The sequence below is a fragment of the Salarias fasciatus genome, chromosome 18, assembly GCF_902148845.1.
Source record: "Salarias fasciatus chromosome 18, fSalaFa1.1, whole genome shotgun sequence".
Lineage (NCBI taxonomy): Eukaryota > Metazoa > Chordata > Actinopteri > Blenniiformes > Blenniidae > Salarias > Salarias fasciatus.
In genome coordinates this window covers 11,682,784-11,699,646 of record NC_043762.1, presented here as the reverse complement: position 1 = coordinate 11,699,646, position 16,863 = coordinate 11,682,784, and the positions used below count along the sequence as shown (strand labels likewise).

Here is a 16,863-nt window from a genome sequence, read left to right as displayed (position 1 = left end):
ATAACTCATTAAAACCCCTGACCGTTTATTTTTTTCTTTATTTATTTTGCGTCCCGCAGCCAAACCCATCCACATCGTTCAGGGCCTGGAGAATGCGGAGACCTTCGATGGCGGCGAGGTCTGTTCGAGTGTGCTCTGTCTCCGGCCTGAAAGCAAAGATTTCTGCTGGCTGCTTGATGGGAAACCCATCAAAGAGTCTCGTACTGCTGAGATTGTGACCTTCGAGAGCGGCCGGCGCCACCTGCTGCTGCTCAAAGAGCTGCATGTGAAGGACAGCGGCACAGTGATGTTCAAGGCTGGGACGGCTTCCACCACCGCCCAGCTCTCAATTAAAGGTACATTATCACCGTAAACACGAAAAACTGAGGGTTTGGTAATACCCTGTCTAGTTTGGTCCCCAGTTCTGGTGCTTGGTAGGTTCCTGCAAAAGTGTACACTGAAAAAAGACAGTTTATATTTTTGTATGTGTGGAACAGTTATGTTCTACATACCGAAAGGTCCTGCAGTTGTCTGCTGCTGTAGATATTTAAAAAGGATGAAAGATGAATTTGGATGAAATTGCTGATATTCGGTCCTTGTGTGTAGCCGGATTGTGTGTTTTTATTTGACGGTAATAGTGTATGTCCATGCAGGCTGGCAGCTGGAAGTGGTGAAGCCTCTGGAGGACAAAGTGGCCGCGGTGGGAGAGAAGTGGAGTTCTCCGTGGAGCTGACGGAGCCCGTCCCCTCAGCAGAGGTGGCCTGGTATGCTAACGGGGTGGAGCTGAAGCCCAGCGACCTGTGGGCCATGAGGGCCGACGGACCGGCGTACCGGCTGGTCCTCAGACAGGCGCCACTGATGCCCCAGCAGGAGATCACGTTCGCAGCCAGAGACGCCCTTTCTCTGGCCAAACTCACAATCATCTGTAAGTTGAGCTATTCTTATAACGCTCTAATGAGAAAAAAAAATCCTCCTTTGTTTTGAATGAGCCTTTAACTCAGTTTTCTTTCCGACAGCGGTGCCGGATCCCCCGGAGGACCCTGAGGTCCTCAGTAAGACTCAGCAGTCCGTCACCCTCTCCTGGTTCACCCCGCTCCACGACGGAGGAAGCCCCATCCTGGGCTACAGGGTGGAGACCCGGCTGGTGGACAGCGCCCTCTGGCTGCCGTGCCATTCGGAGGCGGTGTGTAACACTGAGTTCGTGGTGGAAAATCTCAGCGCGGGAAGCAGCTACAGGTTCAGGGTGGCAGCCATCAACCGAGCCGGGACCGGAGAGCCCGTGGAACTGCCTCAGACCGTCCAGCTGGGTGAGCGTGTGTGGCCTTTAACTGAAACCCTGAGTGAAATAAGAGAAAAAGCAATGTAGAAGATGGATTCAAGCATGGTCTTTGTTTTAGCCTGTTTCCACACAAGGAAACTTTAGTAATGCTTATACCCTTGAGGAAGCATTGAAGTAACTAATGATCAAATGTTTCAGAATGAAATGATTTTCTATGTTCACTAATATTTATTTTTCTTGTTTTATTTTAACATAGAAGCTCCGAAACCGCTGATAGCTAAACCAGGTAAGATGGCTGGGGGTGGTATTGTGAATGTTGATATGATGATGATTATAAATTTGAGATACATCTTGTGGTCCACTGTCTACCCTCTTCGCCCCCACTGTCACCTCATACAAATATGGGAGGCTTCAAGGTGAAGCACCCGGCGGTTTCTCGGGTCTGCTCAAGAAAAAAGTCAACAGCAGTTCAAGCAGTCAGTATGGAACTGGTCAGAAAAATACTGATTGTTATTATTATCAAATTAGCAGCTTTAGGATTTCTCCATCCCAGAGTACGATGTATGATTTGTATCATGTACCATGTACTTGTCTTGCACTTCTAGTCTAGTTAATCTTTCTTTGATAAAAAAAAGACTAGTTGATTTCCAAGTGTGAATTATGGCGACCAGAATAGAATGCATACATAATGTGAAATGGAAATCTCATCATACAATCTATGATCCTCAGATCTTTTAACCTCTTCCTTACACTCATCTCTAGGTGGGTTATCGTCATCTTTGAGTGTCTAATTTAGGGTTGAGGATCATATTCATGCTCCATATTCAATTTTCATGAAGTGAAACAATTTGAAATTCCTTCTTACTCGTTACCAACAAATGTGAAGCATTCTGTTTCAGCATTGGACCAATGAAAAGCTGACAGCTGGCGTTTTGACCCTTCTGTGCTGCAGATGTGAAGCCGGTGGAGTCGGAGGCTCTCGGACAGCCAGCCTGCCTCCTGAAGCCGCCGAGGAGGCCGACCTCCATGAGCTGTGGGAGGAATCGGCAAAGAAACGGCGCATGAGCCGTGAGCCCACCCTGGACTCCATCACCGAGCAGCCCGAGGACGACGGGAAGAAGAAGAAAGAGGAGGTCAAATCGGCGGAGAAGGAGTCGGTCGTCGTGTCCAAGACACAAGAGTCCAAAGTGAGCATCAGCTCGCACGAAGAGGCAGTCTCTGAAAGCTTGTCAATAGCATCCTACCTTAAAACCACCAGCACAACGGCGGTGACGGTGGTCACGTCATCCAACAAGTCCGAGACGATGACCACGGAGAGGTTCTTTGATCATTTCAAGAATGCAGAGAAGCGGACGGTGCGGCCGGCGGAGGTGACCGCCCCTCAGACGCCTGAAGAGAAACAGGCTAGTCCAGAGGACGCCAGCCTCTTGGAGATTAGCAAAGAGGACGAACCGGAGCTCAGAGAGGCCGCCATCAAGATTCAGGCCGCCTTCAAGGGCTACAAGGCCCGCAAGGACATGAGGCCTGTTTTCAAGGAGGTCTTCAAAGACCAGACCAAAGAGCCCAGCGGCACCATCCACCTGGAGTGTGTCGCTGAGGGGGAAACCAGACAAGGTCCGCTGGATGAAGGATGGGGAGCCGCTGATGGACGGAAAGCACCATCACATCGACATCTACAACGATGGCACCTGCCTGCTGGTCATCACCGCCATCACCACCAAGGACACGGGGGTGTACACCTGCGAGGTCACCAACAAGTTCGGGGGTGACGTCTCACAGCGCGAAGGTGACGGTGGGCTCAGCGAGGGAGTCGTCGGGGAGGCGCCCGCTGACCGTGGGCTACAGTGCCGACAGCGAGCCCGAGAGCTCTTCAGGCAGCGAGATGGACGAGAACCTGCGGCAGGCCAGCCGCCGCCTCCGCCGCCTGCTGCGCACTCGCCTGCCGCCCGACGTGGAGGGAGGAGCCGTTCGTCAGTGCGGACGAGGGCTACCTGCCACCCCCCCGACCCTCACTCCTATCGCGAGGACGAAATTTCTACATCTACATTCGCTTCGACTCGCGCTCCGAGGCCGAGGTGGCCTCGCAGAGGTTCCAGGAGATGTTCACGGTCCACGGCGTCCCCGTGGAGACCACCATCCTGCCGGCCGGGGTCCGCTCAAAGTGGAGCTGAGGATCAAAAAGATGGGCCTCTCGCAGGACGGCACACAGACGCCGACACAAGACCGACCGGCTCCTGCAATCATGACCGGAGCTCCAGGTTAGAATACTCTCCAGTGTTTTAGCCCAAAGTTACAGTCTAGAGGTCAAATTTATCCAAGATTAAAGGAACAGCTCAATTTTTTGCTGATATGAATCTGTAGAAGTAAAGTTTTTGAAACATCCTGCCCAGTTCTTCTCAATGTACCATCAAATCTGTCCAACGGATTAATGTAAGTCACAACAGAGACAGGAGTTCTGGCAAAAAAGAAAACGGATCATCAGGGATCTTCAAAGAGACACATTTATGAACTAAAGATGTTACAGAATCCTTCAGACCCAAGACGTTATCTAACTTGCTCATCTCCATTCCAACGTCATGCTTCAAGGCTCGATGTGCTCACACGGCCTCGCTCTGTTCGATCTTGTTTTCCCAGCTGCCCCGGTGTTCCTCACAGAGCTGCAGAGTCAGGACGTCCCTGATGGCTACCCCGTCACGTCGACTGCTGTGGTCATCGAAAGCCTCCTCCCAACGTCCGCTGGTACAAGGACGGCAGAGCTGCTGGAGGAGAACGACCACTACATGATCAACGAGGACCAGGAGGGCTTCCACCAGCTCATCATCACCACCGTCTGCCCACCGACATGGGCTTGTACCGCTGCCGGCCGAGAACAGCAGCGGCATCGCCGCCACCAAGGCCGAGCTCAGGGTGGACAGTAAAGTGACGTTTGTTAAGAAAAAAAAAACACAAACCATAAACACGGTTTTAAAACTCATGTTAAAACTGTCTTTCAGTGTCGTGCAGCTCAGACTACGACACGGCCGCCGACGCGACCGAGACGTCGTCCTACGTCAGCGCTAAGGGGTACGCCTCCAGGTAGGTTCACTGTTCGCGCTGCGTGACCAAGTTTTTAAATATGCACAGCACATGCCGCGTGTTTGTAGCTACTGAACAGCGGAGCCGATCTGCTTTCCCTTCCACAGCAGAGAAACGGAGACCTTCGAGTCTGTGCCGAAGACGATCAGCTGCCTCAGGTGGTGGAGGAGCTCCACGACGTTCAGTCAGTCCAGGTTCACCCATCGCTAAGATGCAGCTGAAAGTTAAAGGTAATATCTGCTCATGAAATAATTATTAAGTGTAATCAACGAATGTGTAATATCCTATAAGTGCTGTCTCGTAGTCCATCACGATATTAACACCTTCAACAGAACTGTTTAACAATTAAGAGTTTGAAAATCTTTGACTTGCAGGTTCCCTAAACCCAGAGTGTACTGGTTTAAAGACAGCCACCCTCTGAGGCCCTCAAAGCGGGTTGCGCTGTCATCTGAGAGAGACGTTCACAGCGTGGAGATCGTGGAGGTGAAGAGAGACGACATGGGCGAATACTCGGCTTACATCAGCAACGCAGCCGGCTCCGCTTATTCCTCCGCTCGACTGATCGTACTGAGTACGTCTGAGAACCATCACCTTTGAAATATCTTATTCTAAATTATCCGATGCAAATGTGCTAATGTTTGTTTTGGATATTCCTTACAGATCCTGGAGAGAGGATGCACAAGATAAACGAGGTATTTTGTAAGATTTATACCAAAAACTTGTCACACGTACATAAATGGATAAACAGAGTTACTTGACTTTACGGACCGAGCTCATAAATAAATGCATGTCATAAAATATCCCATGTTTACTGAACTGTAGTCAAACAGGCTGACTGTCTGTGCTCGGGGTTTATGTTGTTTCTTCCATAGACCCTAAGGAGCCTCTGTGCCACCTCGATTCCTGGAGAGGTTCAGCAACAGGAAGGTGAAACAAGGAGCCAGCATCACTCTGTCGGTTAGAGTGGAAGGTACTTTCATCAGAATGTCTTTTTCACATCATGGGAACTTAGCAGCGGAGTCGCTGATCCTTGTAAAGAAGATCCTAAACTCTGAACGTCATGAGCGTTGGTGCTGTTACCGTTGGTCGCCTCTCAGTCCCGTTTATCACTCCTCTCAGGCTCCCCCGCCCCGACGGTGTCCTGGCTGAAGGAGGAGTCGCTGGAGGACGTCCTGTGGATCAAACCCGACACCAAGGGTTACAAGATGGCCAGCTCGGGTCGGCAGCATAGCCTCATCCTGATGGACGTGGGCCCCGAGTACAGCGGCGCCTACACCTGCATCGCCACCACAGGGCGGGGCAGTCCATCCTCACCGCTCACCTGGAGGTGGACCGCAGTAAGAGAACCCAACACTCCCCCAACATGCTTCACAGTGGAGCCTTTCAGGGGAAAACTGTTGTATTAAGAGTCAAACTGTTTGTATCCAGATGTATTGACCTAAAACTATGCGTTTATCAACTGTTTTTTTTGTTTGTTTTTAGCAGCTCCTCAACCAAAGAAAGAGCCTGTACCCTCCGAGTAAGTTCATGTTATCACCTTTATATATTTATTTTCCGAACATTTAAAGACACAAAGAGTGAAACATGACTGTGAACGGTCCACAGGGTTCTTGGGATCACTGTTAGTCCTCCAGAGGAGGAGGTGGGCCAAGGAAAAGGTCAGAGCAAAGCGGCACTTCCTGTTAGCTCACATGTTTTCAGAGGAAATGCTTCATGCGGATGTGGTTCTCTCCTCCTCAGAGAGCAAGGTGCCTTACCTCGGTGAAGTAGGTACAGAGGAGTTCCTCATGAAACTCACCTCTCAGATCACTGAGATGGTCTCTGCAAAGATCACTCAGGGTAAGTATCCAACTACTAAAATATACACATTTTGTCACTTTATTGAGGTTTTAGATACGAATCAGACTGCAGAAAGACCCTTGTTAAATATTAACCTCCTCATATATTATGCAGTGAAACGCTCCCACACAAAATAAATCTGATCTGAGAAGATTCACCTTATTACCAGAAACTTTGCAGAAAGCTATCATGAAACCTCTTTGCATAAAACCATATTTTCCTGTCAATCTTTAACTCTGCTTAGTCACACTTTCATGATGTTTGAAACTAAATAATCTCTGTGGAGATTTAAACAGGTTAATGCATAACCTCAGAGCCCCATTGATGCGACAATGTTTTCAAGTTAACATGAAAAACTTTTGTTGCATTTATATATTAAAAAAAAATCTAAAACTATACTGAATAGATTTGATTTTTTTAAAGTTAAATAAAGTTAAAAAGAAGTAGAATTTTGTAAAGTTAATTTTGCAAAGAATTATTTAACAAATATTGTTAAGAATGGATGCATTAAAAAGGAACTTAAAAAAAATTGAGAGCAAAGCATTTTACAGTGAGTTATTGTTATATTTTTACTATTTTCATATTATTTTCTCAAATTAGAGGTTTGGGGAAAATTGGCATTTTATAATGTGAGACACACACACACATGCACACAAACACACACACGCGATTGTTGTCACCCTCTTTTTTTCTTCAGTTTTGAAGGTCAAAACAATAGTTTTTCTCAGTAGTATAAAGTAACTGGATGTGTCATTAGATGCTGCTCAGATAATGTCGAAATGACTAAGTATAGTTTTCAGCAGCAGATGAAGCGAGTGCCAAGATGTTCCAGTGTCTGCATGTTCAACTAATTTCCAACTGTGATTTACAAAAGCATCATTTCTCCTTTCATTAACTGGAAAAAAAATGTAGCAGGTGAACTGAGAAGTTCACGTTGGCGTTATTTGGTGAAGAGAGACGCCTGAAACATCTCCGGTTTTTTCCAGACTCACATGGCGCCAGGTGATTGAGAGACATAGTCTTCTGATAGCAGTTCGATATTATGAATATAAAACAGTATTCAAGCACTGTTTCAACTTTAAATAGATATTTTCTTTTGGATAACTAACGTGATATATTTTGAGATTTTCTGCCTCAGTGATATCTGAAGCATGGTGGAGGCACCATCATGCTGCTGCGCTGCTTTGCCATAGCTTTATTGACTCAGTGTAGTCGTGGTGAGGAAAATCACATTAATATGTCAAAGCAAAATCCTCCGACATTAAATTTTAGTCACAAACACTTGTTTATAGTATCACAGTGTGTGAAAGCACAACAACAAATAGGCTCCCAACTAACCAGGACACACACACACAATAGTTCTGAGGCGCTCAACTAGTTAAAACACACTCAACTATTTGAATATAACAAATGGTTGTGTCAACCTATGTTCAGACACTTAACGTTCCTAAACTATAGTAGGATGGTTTAAAGAAATCACCTGGCGTCCTCTGTGGCAGGAATTAAAATCTGCAGGTTGTTCTCCTTCTCCGATCTGCCTCTTCTCTGCTTGACTGTGTTAAATATGTTCAGTGTGAAAATATATTTCACACATAAAAGTTGAACATCGTTCACTTCTTAGATGTGTTATATTTTCGTCAGGTTTGGTTGAATTCAGTGAATTCTCTCAGGAAATTCAGGAATTGGAAAAAGTGTACCGTAACTTAGAAATTTTCACACCTAAAAAATATGTTCACTTTTTGAGTATAATATGCAGTAGTTGTTTATTAATATATTCCTTAAATTTATATAGATTTTATTCCAGAGCTGCTTTAATTTCCAGTCAAAGGCAACATGTTTAATAATGTATGTGATCAAATAAACTGCTTTGAGATCTTGTAGTGGAGCTACACTCAGCATCATTTCATCTGGAGTGGGCCATAATTGTCAGGGTTCATGTTCTGTCTCGTGTTTTTTGTGAGAGTTCAACTCTGTGTTAGTTTCAGACTCCTTGGTTTTCCTTCCTCATGTCTGATTGTTGCTCCCCGCCCTGATGTTTTTCACCTGTGCCTGATTGTGTGATTGTCGTCACCTGGTGGCAGGGGGATAAGGCTTCTTGTTTTGCTGGTTCGTCTGTGTTCCTGAATGTTAATCTACCCGTTTCTGTCTTCCTTTGGATTATGCGCCCTCACTCTCTTAATCTTGAAGACATTAGTGTTTAGTTTCATCTGAATCTGGCAATAAAATGAGTTTCCAACATAACAATAAGGACCCATTTGAGGACCCGTTTTTGCCCATGGGCCTTTTGGTTGACACCCCTGATCTATACTGATAAAACTAGTACAAACACCCTAATAACTACTGAAGTACCTGCAGTTCAAACTGTACGTTCACAGCCGGGTCTCTAAAGTAAGATGTGAAAACGTGTTTATTCACACAGAATCAATACATCTGCGTCCGTTACTCATGTCTCCAGAGAAGCTGTGAACGCCTACGTTTTTTCACCTTCTGACTGAAAATTACAGTCAACTGCAGCTCAGCTGACCTTGATATTTCCAATGTTTATTGATTCATACAGTATATTTAGGGACCCTTTAAATTCCTGAATCATCTGAAAGATTCACGTTTGAAACCAAACCTGAGATTCGAGCGTCCTTCCCTGTTCTTCTTCTTCTGCATGCTGTGGTCACCTTTAGGATTTCAGACCTCTCTTTGCTTCATACAAACATCATTTCTTAACCACTTTTACACTCATCAGCTCACCAGTCACAGCAATTCAATGCTCACCCCGATCATTAATTTGTTATTCAGACAGTTTACAGAATCACGAAGTGCTCCAGTGGATGAAATCTGGCCCAAAACTACCAGTATGTATCCAAGTGCATCAGCATCACCTTTTATTTCCCACTGAGATTTCACTACAGAAAGCTTTTTAACACACATTTCCTTTTACATACAAGAAAACTGACACGAATTTCATCAATTGAAGCAATCGTTTTCCCCCCAATAATCCTCAGAACCTCCTCACTCACTAGATCCAGATGGGTTTGAACCAGCAGATGGGTGCATGTTGAAGAGCTCAGATTGAAGGAGCTGCATGCTGTCACAGTACTAACAGGAATCAAACTCAGCCTTTTTTAAAAAAAAGTTGAAACTTTGTCTGAGTCCGTGATATAAGCAGATGTTTTAGTGGGTAAATAAATGATTAATTGTTGCCTGAAATGTGAAAGTCGCCTGTCCTGCCTCAGCTGGATGCCTTGAGAACTAATAACTGCTTCATTCAGTAAATAGAGGATATTTGTCACGTATACTTCGATAGCGTCACGGTTTTACAAATTTAGATGGTACTAATGCTTGAGGTCTGTGCACGATGACGCGTTTCCCTCTGACTGCCCGTGTCGTCCTCGCCGCCTCTCAGCTTCGTTACGAGTGCCGGGCGCCGACAGTGACGACGAGACCAAGAACGCCTTCTCCATCGCCTCACCACGGCCCGCTCTGCGTCCCCCGTCGCTCATCGCCGACTCGTCCTCCGAGTCTGACGAAGGTGAGCCCAGAGGGGAGGTGAGGACCGATGAACCAACCTGTCAGAGCTCATATTTCATTTAAAGTTTGTGGGAATTCAATGTTATATATTATAATACATTTGTTCCAGATGTTTGACATCTACGTGGCCACGGCGGACTACAACCCCACCATGGCGAGCAAAAGACTCCATCACCTTGAAGGAGGGGCAAATACGTGGAGGTTCTGGACTCAGCTCATCCACGGAAGTGGTTTGGTTCGGACCAAACCCACCAAAAACCACGCCGTCCCGCCAGGGCTACGTGTCTCCGGCCTACCTGGACAAAAAAACTCAAAGTATGGATCAGTGATCAGTGCCGCTGAGTCTCCACTGCTTCGTGCTTCTTCTTCAGCTTGTTTTAATTTTAATTTTTATTTTTCATCAGCTTTCTGCTGATACAAGTGAGCTTCCAGAGACCAGCGTGGAGGAGGAAGTGTCTGAGGGGGAGTACAAGAGGAAACTATTGTGAGTAAAGCTCATATCACATTGGGCTGAGACAAATGGTGAGTGAGTTGTAGACTGGAAGATATGAGGAAAAACGGCAAACAAGCTCAATTTTAACTTGGAAGTAAAAGAAAATTGATATTTTGCAAGGTTTGCTCGGAGGTTAAAATTCACACTTCATACAATACTTACTCGAGATGAGTAAAATTGCTCCAAAAAAATTAATGTCTTCAATTTCCAGCTTGTATCGCCTCCTTTTCCAGATTTTGTTTCATGTGAAAATGCAACAACTTCAATGACTTTGTGCTTATTGTGCAAATGTAGAGAAAGATGTGAAACCGGCTTGCTATTTGCTACTGCTAATGCTATGCTCCGTGCTGTGTCGTGTTGGAAGCAGAAGTAAGTTGATTCAAGATGATGTTGTCCTTTCGTTTTCTACATTTGATTCGTCAATCCAATGACCAGATTTGACCTTTTGTAGGCTGGTTTTGGCACTCAGGGCCACAGGGTTGACATCCCAGCTTAGAGGTTCGAGCTGCAGAATCATCCTCATAAATAAAGAGTCTCTCCGCTGGTCATCGATCATAGAACACGCCAAAATTCCAGTGACAGTTGCACTTTTTTTTTTTTTTTTTTGCCTTACTTTACATTTTTTTTGCCAAATCACTGACAAATTCTTCAAATGGCCCATTAAAGAGTGCTAACTAACGTCTGATGGCCGCAGCCAACTGATCCAGGATCTGATAAACGGGGAGTCGGAGTTCATCCGAGAGGTGGATTTCTGCACTGCTCACCACCTGAAGCCACGCAGACAGCCCCGACGCTCCGCCCGACGTCAGCGCGCAGAAGGACGCCATCTTCAGGAACATCGACGACATCAAGACCTTCCACCACAGGTGAACTTCTCCACTCATCACTCTGTGTCCGTTTTGGGTTCATTGATATAACAACTTCAGTTCAACTTCAAGTTCTTCACTTTGTGGATGTGTGGTCAGGGCGTTCTCCCCAAGCTGAACGAATGCGACACGGACACGACGTGGCCATGTGCTTCCTGAAGAACAAAGAGGGCTTCGAGAAGTACCTCAGTAACCTCGTGGGGTCAGAGTCAGGCTGAGTCTGCAGTCGGAGACAAGAGCGTCCACCGCTTCTTCAGGTAGCAACAACAGCATTATTAGGAAATCCTAATCAAGGAGACATAAGTCACTCAAGCAACTTGTCATTGAAACCTTGACACACCACAGGAATACTCTGAGAAGCAGCAGGGCCGACGCCGACCCGCAGACCCTCCTGTGCGAAGCATCAACGCCTATCTCCAACAACCTCTGGACAGGATTCAGAAGTACAAGGCCACCCTCAAGGTGTAGCTCACATACGGACTACTGACCCTTTTGATACAGATGATTCTCACTGTGGAGTCTTTCCTCTCACCTCCTCAGGAGCTCATCCGAAACAAAGCCCGAAACGTCAGAACTGCTGGCCTGCTGGAGGAGGCCTTCGCCATGGTGTCGGCTCTGCCTCAGCGCTCCGAGAACACCCACCACTCTCCCTGATCGGAACTACCCCCCCCACCCTGGAGGCTCTCTGAGGAGCCGATCAGACAGGTGGGGAGAAGTTTTCTGCCCGCGGGACGCCTCGGTGATGCCCTGAGTCTGACGGCCGGTGTTTATCCTTCAGGGACCTTTCCAAGTATGGTAGGGCGCTCCGGGAATCAGGTCGTCCTCCAGGGGCACCACCGCCACTGCTTCCTCTTCAAGAACTACTGCATCATCTGCAAAACCCAAGAAGACAGCAACACTGAAACTCAAGCATACGTCCTTCAAGAACAGATGAAGGTCTGAAACACACAGAACGTCTGTTATCTGAATGAATATGTTTCAAAATTTTGGACATGTGTAAGGTGACTTAAAATTTATCTGATTATTGACTTTATGGGTCAACTGGTCAGTAACAGGATTGGATATTCAAAAAAAACAGCCTGAAAGAGAGGTGACTCTTTCAGACGTAAGATAAGGTGGGATTCATTGCGTGTGACCCAACTAGAACGGCTGCTAAAATTACAAATAATTTTGCACTTCATCAAAAATAGCACCAAGTTAAATAATATAAAAAAATCAAGAATGCAGAGAAATCTACCTTCTACCAAGACACGATCAATAGTGGTGATTCCTCTAGCAGCAAGTAAATAGTTTCCCTGCTATGCAGATGACACTCCGCTCTACTCTTCCGCTATCAGCGTTTGTGACATTTTTCTTCCGTCTTTATCCTGCTGCAGCTGAATAACATCGACGTGAATGAAACAGTGGAGGAGACACCGTGCCTTTGAGATCTGGCATGAGCGTGAGGACTCGGTGAGAAAATACACCTTACAGCCCGAACTGTGACCATCAAGAACACGTGGCTGAGGGACTTCAGAGAGCTGCAGCAGAGATACAGTTTACCGGCCTGGAGTGAGCGCTGCCGCACACATCCTCCCCTCCTCTGTCTGTGTTTTCCTTCCCACGCTGATCCCATTTCCTTCACTGGTGAACTTTGTTCCCAGGTCCTCCAGATTTTGATGAGATTCTGGCGAACTGCACGGCAGAGCTGGGTCAGACGGTGAAACTGGCCTGCAAAGCCACCGGAATCCCCAAACCAACGGTCACCTGGTACAAAGGTGAGGCGTTCGAAGGATATTTCCTCCTCCACTCCTTCATCACTTCATCCATTCACCGGTTTGTTGATGCAGACGGACGCGCCGTGGAGGCGGACCCCATCACATCATCATCGAGGACCCCGACGGCTCGTGCACGCTCATCCTGGACAACATGACTGCGGACGACTCTGGACAGTACATGTGCTTTGCGACCAGCCCGGCTGGGAACGCCAGCACGCTCGGAAAAATCACAGTTCAGGGTGAGACGCATTTACCATTTCTCTGCAGTAACTAATTAAGCTAATCCAGTGCCAAAATATTTTCTATCGCCAGTTAAATTTTCATTTGATTTGTTACTTTTTATTAGCAGTAACTTGTGGAGTAACTGAGCTTTGTTTTGTATATTTTTCTGTAATTAATTACAAAAAAATATCTTGATCAAGATGACTTCTCTGTTGTGTTTGATTGTTTCCTGTTTCTTGCAGTTCCTCCTCGCTTTGTGAATAAAATCAGGAATGCTGTGTTTGTGGCTGGTGAGGACGCTCAGTTCACCTGTGTGATACAAAGCGCTCCGAGCCCCAAGATACGGTACAGACCTCGCTCATTCTCCTCTATCTGCTGAGCCAGTTCTTTATAGTCATTTGGAAACTGATCTGCGATCTATCACAGGTGGTTTAAGGAAGGTCGGCTGCTGACGGACCAGGAGAAATATCAGACCTACAGCGAGTCCCGCAGTGGAGTTCTGGTTCTGGTCATAAAGAACCTGACAGAACGAGACCTCGGGCATTACGAATGTGAAGTATGTTTATGCTCCCATCATTTCTCTGGAATTATAACTTCAAGGCTTTGGAAAGGTTTGGTGGAACATGATGCTTAAAGGAACTCCATTGTCTGAGAACACATTTAATTTCTACATCCAAAAATACAAGTCAGAAGTCAAACTGCATTAGATTGCAGATTACAGCACCATCACATTTCATATGCCGTTTCTATTTTCCGTTAAATATTGACTTTGAATTTTGGCACTTTATTGCATCTTGTCTTTCAAAACCAGTGTCCCAATGATTCTGTAATTAGAATTCTGTGTTTAGGTTTTAAAAACACAATTTAAAAAAAAACAAAAACAAACTTAATTCCTGTTGATCTTCTCTTGATGATCCATCACAACAAGTGTGAGGATAGTTCAGTTTGATGAATGTTTAGTGTTTGACAGAAAAATGACACAAACTTCTAAATGCAGCTTCACCAAATCACAGAATTAATAATCTCTTGTATTAGTAAATGATTTATTTCAGCTTTGTATTATTAATAACTTGGGGCTTGTCGATCTCCGTCCACAGCCCTTCTCAGATCTCAAAATGATCCTGTCATAGATGTGAAGCAACAAAGTCATTTATACAGAGTTGTGGTGAATTAGCATGAGTGGGTCACATTCTGCACTCTGATTCGACCTCTGTGATGTTTCCAGCTGTCCAATCGTCTGGGCAGCACCAAGTGTGGTGCAGATTTGGTCCCACCCTCTTCTGTGGCTCGCTCCGGCGAGCAGGCCATCACTATCGAAGGTACAGAGTCCGACTCCGCTCTCTGTGTGCACAGCGTCTTCACGTTGACTCTCATCACCTCATTTCTTCTGTTTCCTCCGCAGTGACTGAGCAGGAGACCAAAATACCAAAGAAAACCATCATCATGTGAGTGTGACTGGACAGTCTGTGTTGTATTTGAAGCCTGACTTTAAAGAGTCCCTTAGACGATGAACAGAACTACCTCCTGGAGCTCCTCTCATGCCTTTCCTTTGCTTCCAGAGAGGAGACCATCACCACGGTGGTGAAGAACCCACGGATGAGGAGGCACAGATCTCCAGGCCTGACTGTGGTCAGCGCCCACCGCTCTGAGACCTCCACCCCTGAACCTCCGCACCGGCAAAGGAGGACCCCTGTTCCCAGGAAGACCACCATCCCGACCCTGTACGTGACGCAGGCCGAAGGTGCCGAGGCCCGTGTCGTCGAGACCAGGCCCAGGTGGGTGGAGGTGGAGGAAGTCATCGAGTACAAGGTCAACAATCCCCCAGGCTGTCCAGGAGGAGAGGCATCTCTCCAGCGGGGCTTGAGAGGTCAACCACACCCTCCAGACCCAAGAGGCCCCACACGACAACCCAATGCCAACAACTCCAACAACAAGCTGGTGGGAGCGGCTCAGGCTCAGCTGCAGGGAGACTTGAGTGGGCCACTGTCCTGGGAGGATGAGGTCCGCCGCGTCTGCCTCCATTTCCTCACAGATCCACGAGGTCTCGTCTGTTCTGAACCCCGGCGGAGTCGACTGTGATGACCAGGATGATCAGGAGACTATCATCTTCCAACCTGATGAGGAGGAGGAGGAGAAGGAGGAAGAACCCATCGTCCTGAAGCAGGGGGATCGTGTCCTCAACTTGGAGGACTTGGAGGATTACGTCCCAGAGGAGGGGGAGACGTACGGTTTCCAGCCACCCAGCTCTGGACGAGAAGCCCTGCGAGATCTCGGTGTTGCAGCGGGAGATCGCGGCTCCTCTGTTGGGCAACCCGTGCTCCTCAATGTGGGTCGGCCCGACGTGGCACAGCGGCCAAGAGGTGGATTCTTCGGGTCGCTTTAGAGAGACACCTCTCCGGCAGCGTCTTTTCTTCTCCTGGGATCCTCCCCCAGGCCAGCGGCGTAAGGTCCAGAACGGAGCGCCATGTCCCGATCCGAGTGAGCCGCACCGAGCTGGAGGTGAGGCCTTCCTACTGCTCAGAAGTGCAGAGGGTGGAGGGCGGGCAGCGCAGCTTCAAAACCAAAGTGTCCACTCAGACCTTCGGCTACACGTCCGTAGGAAACCCCGTCACCCTGCAGTTCCCGGAAACCCCCCGTCAGAACCAGTAGGAGCAAAGTCCCCCCCTCCAAGTCTTAAATGGAGATGAATCCTAAACCTCGCTGTGTCTGACGAACCATTCCAGGATGAAGCCGCCCAACAGGACACGGTCTCAGACGACCTCCTCATACTGATGGAAACTGTAAAGGTTTCTACTCACAGAAACCAAGAAACCAAAGAAATTTCACCAGATGCCGAAGTCATCATCTGTTGTTATTTACTGAATCATTACTCACTAACACAATCAAAAGCACAGTGACTGGTTCAAAGCTGCCTCGCCTCTCTCAGAGCATTGATTGTTCACAGCAAATGAGTTTTCACATTGTGCGTCTGCATCTGTGAAAGGTCCTCAGATTCAGGCAGCATGCATGCACCATCATCTTTTATTGTGCAGCTATGTCCATTCTTGTTAAATTATTGCAATGAGATGTGTGGTTTTTCAGTACGGTGGCTTACAAACGACTAATCTCCTTTTTTTTTTGTGTGTGGTTGGACTTTCTTGTTTCATTCAGTAAATGTCGGTGATACCAAAGCAATGAAACTGTTTGAATTATTGCTGAGTATCAAACCACGCATTTAGCAATGTGTTGCAGTTTCAGGTCAAAAAATAAGCTGAAAATGACAGTTCTACTGAAGAAAGCTAAGCAGCTAGCCACAGCGCAGTCAGAGTGCAGTACCACTGTGTCCCACCAGATGGTGCGGCGAGTCACTGTATTCCTGCTTGCAGTCAACAGAAGAAATTGGAATAACTGTACATTAAATGATGAAGAGTGACTCACTGTTGTCGCCAAGTGCAGAGAAGTGGTATCACTCTTATTTAAAGTGTCATTAGGTCATTTCAACAAGTTTTATCTTGCTTCATTTTTTGTTAAAATTAAGTATTATTTTTTGCACAAGCTTGATAAAAACTAATGTTTCTGTTTGTGTGACAACAGTAAAAATACTTTTTATTTTTGTGAATGTGGAATGAAGTTCTGTAGTTCTTAATTTGGGTTAACTCAGAGGGCAAGAAGCTCAGATTTAAGAGTTCACAGCTGTTATAAAGAGGGGGAAAACAGAGACCCGTACCAGGTCAGAACGAGCTGGAAGTACACGTTCACTGCCATTTTTCGCTCGTGCCCCCACTGTCCCCCCGATATCTCTAGAAAAGCTGAAAACTCTTCAATCTCAGCGCTTGTTGGCTTCTGATTAAA

The 16,863-nt window shown here is 46.7% G+C and overlaps 1 pseudogene; it reads left to right on the top strand.

Annotated features, from left to right (window-relative positions):
- Positions 1 to 16,186, top strand: part of LOC115405454 (obscurin-like) — a 17,405-nt pseudogene extending 1,219 nt beyond the window's left edge.
- Positions 16,187 to 16,863: the final 677 nt, after the last annotated feature.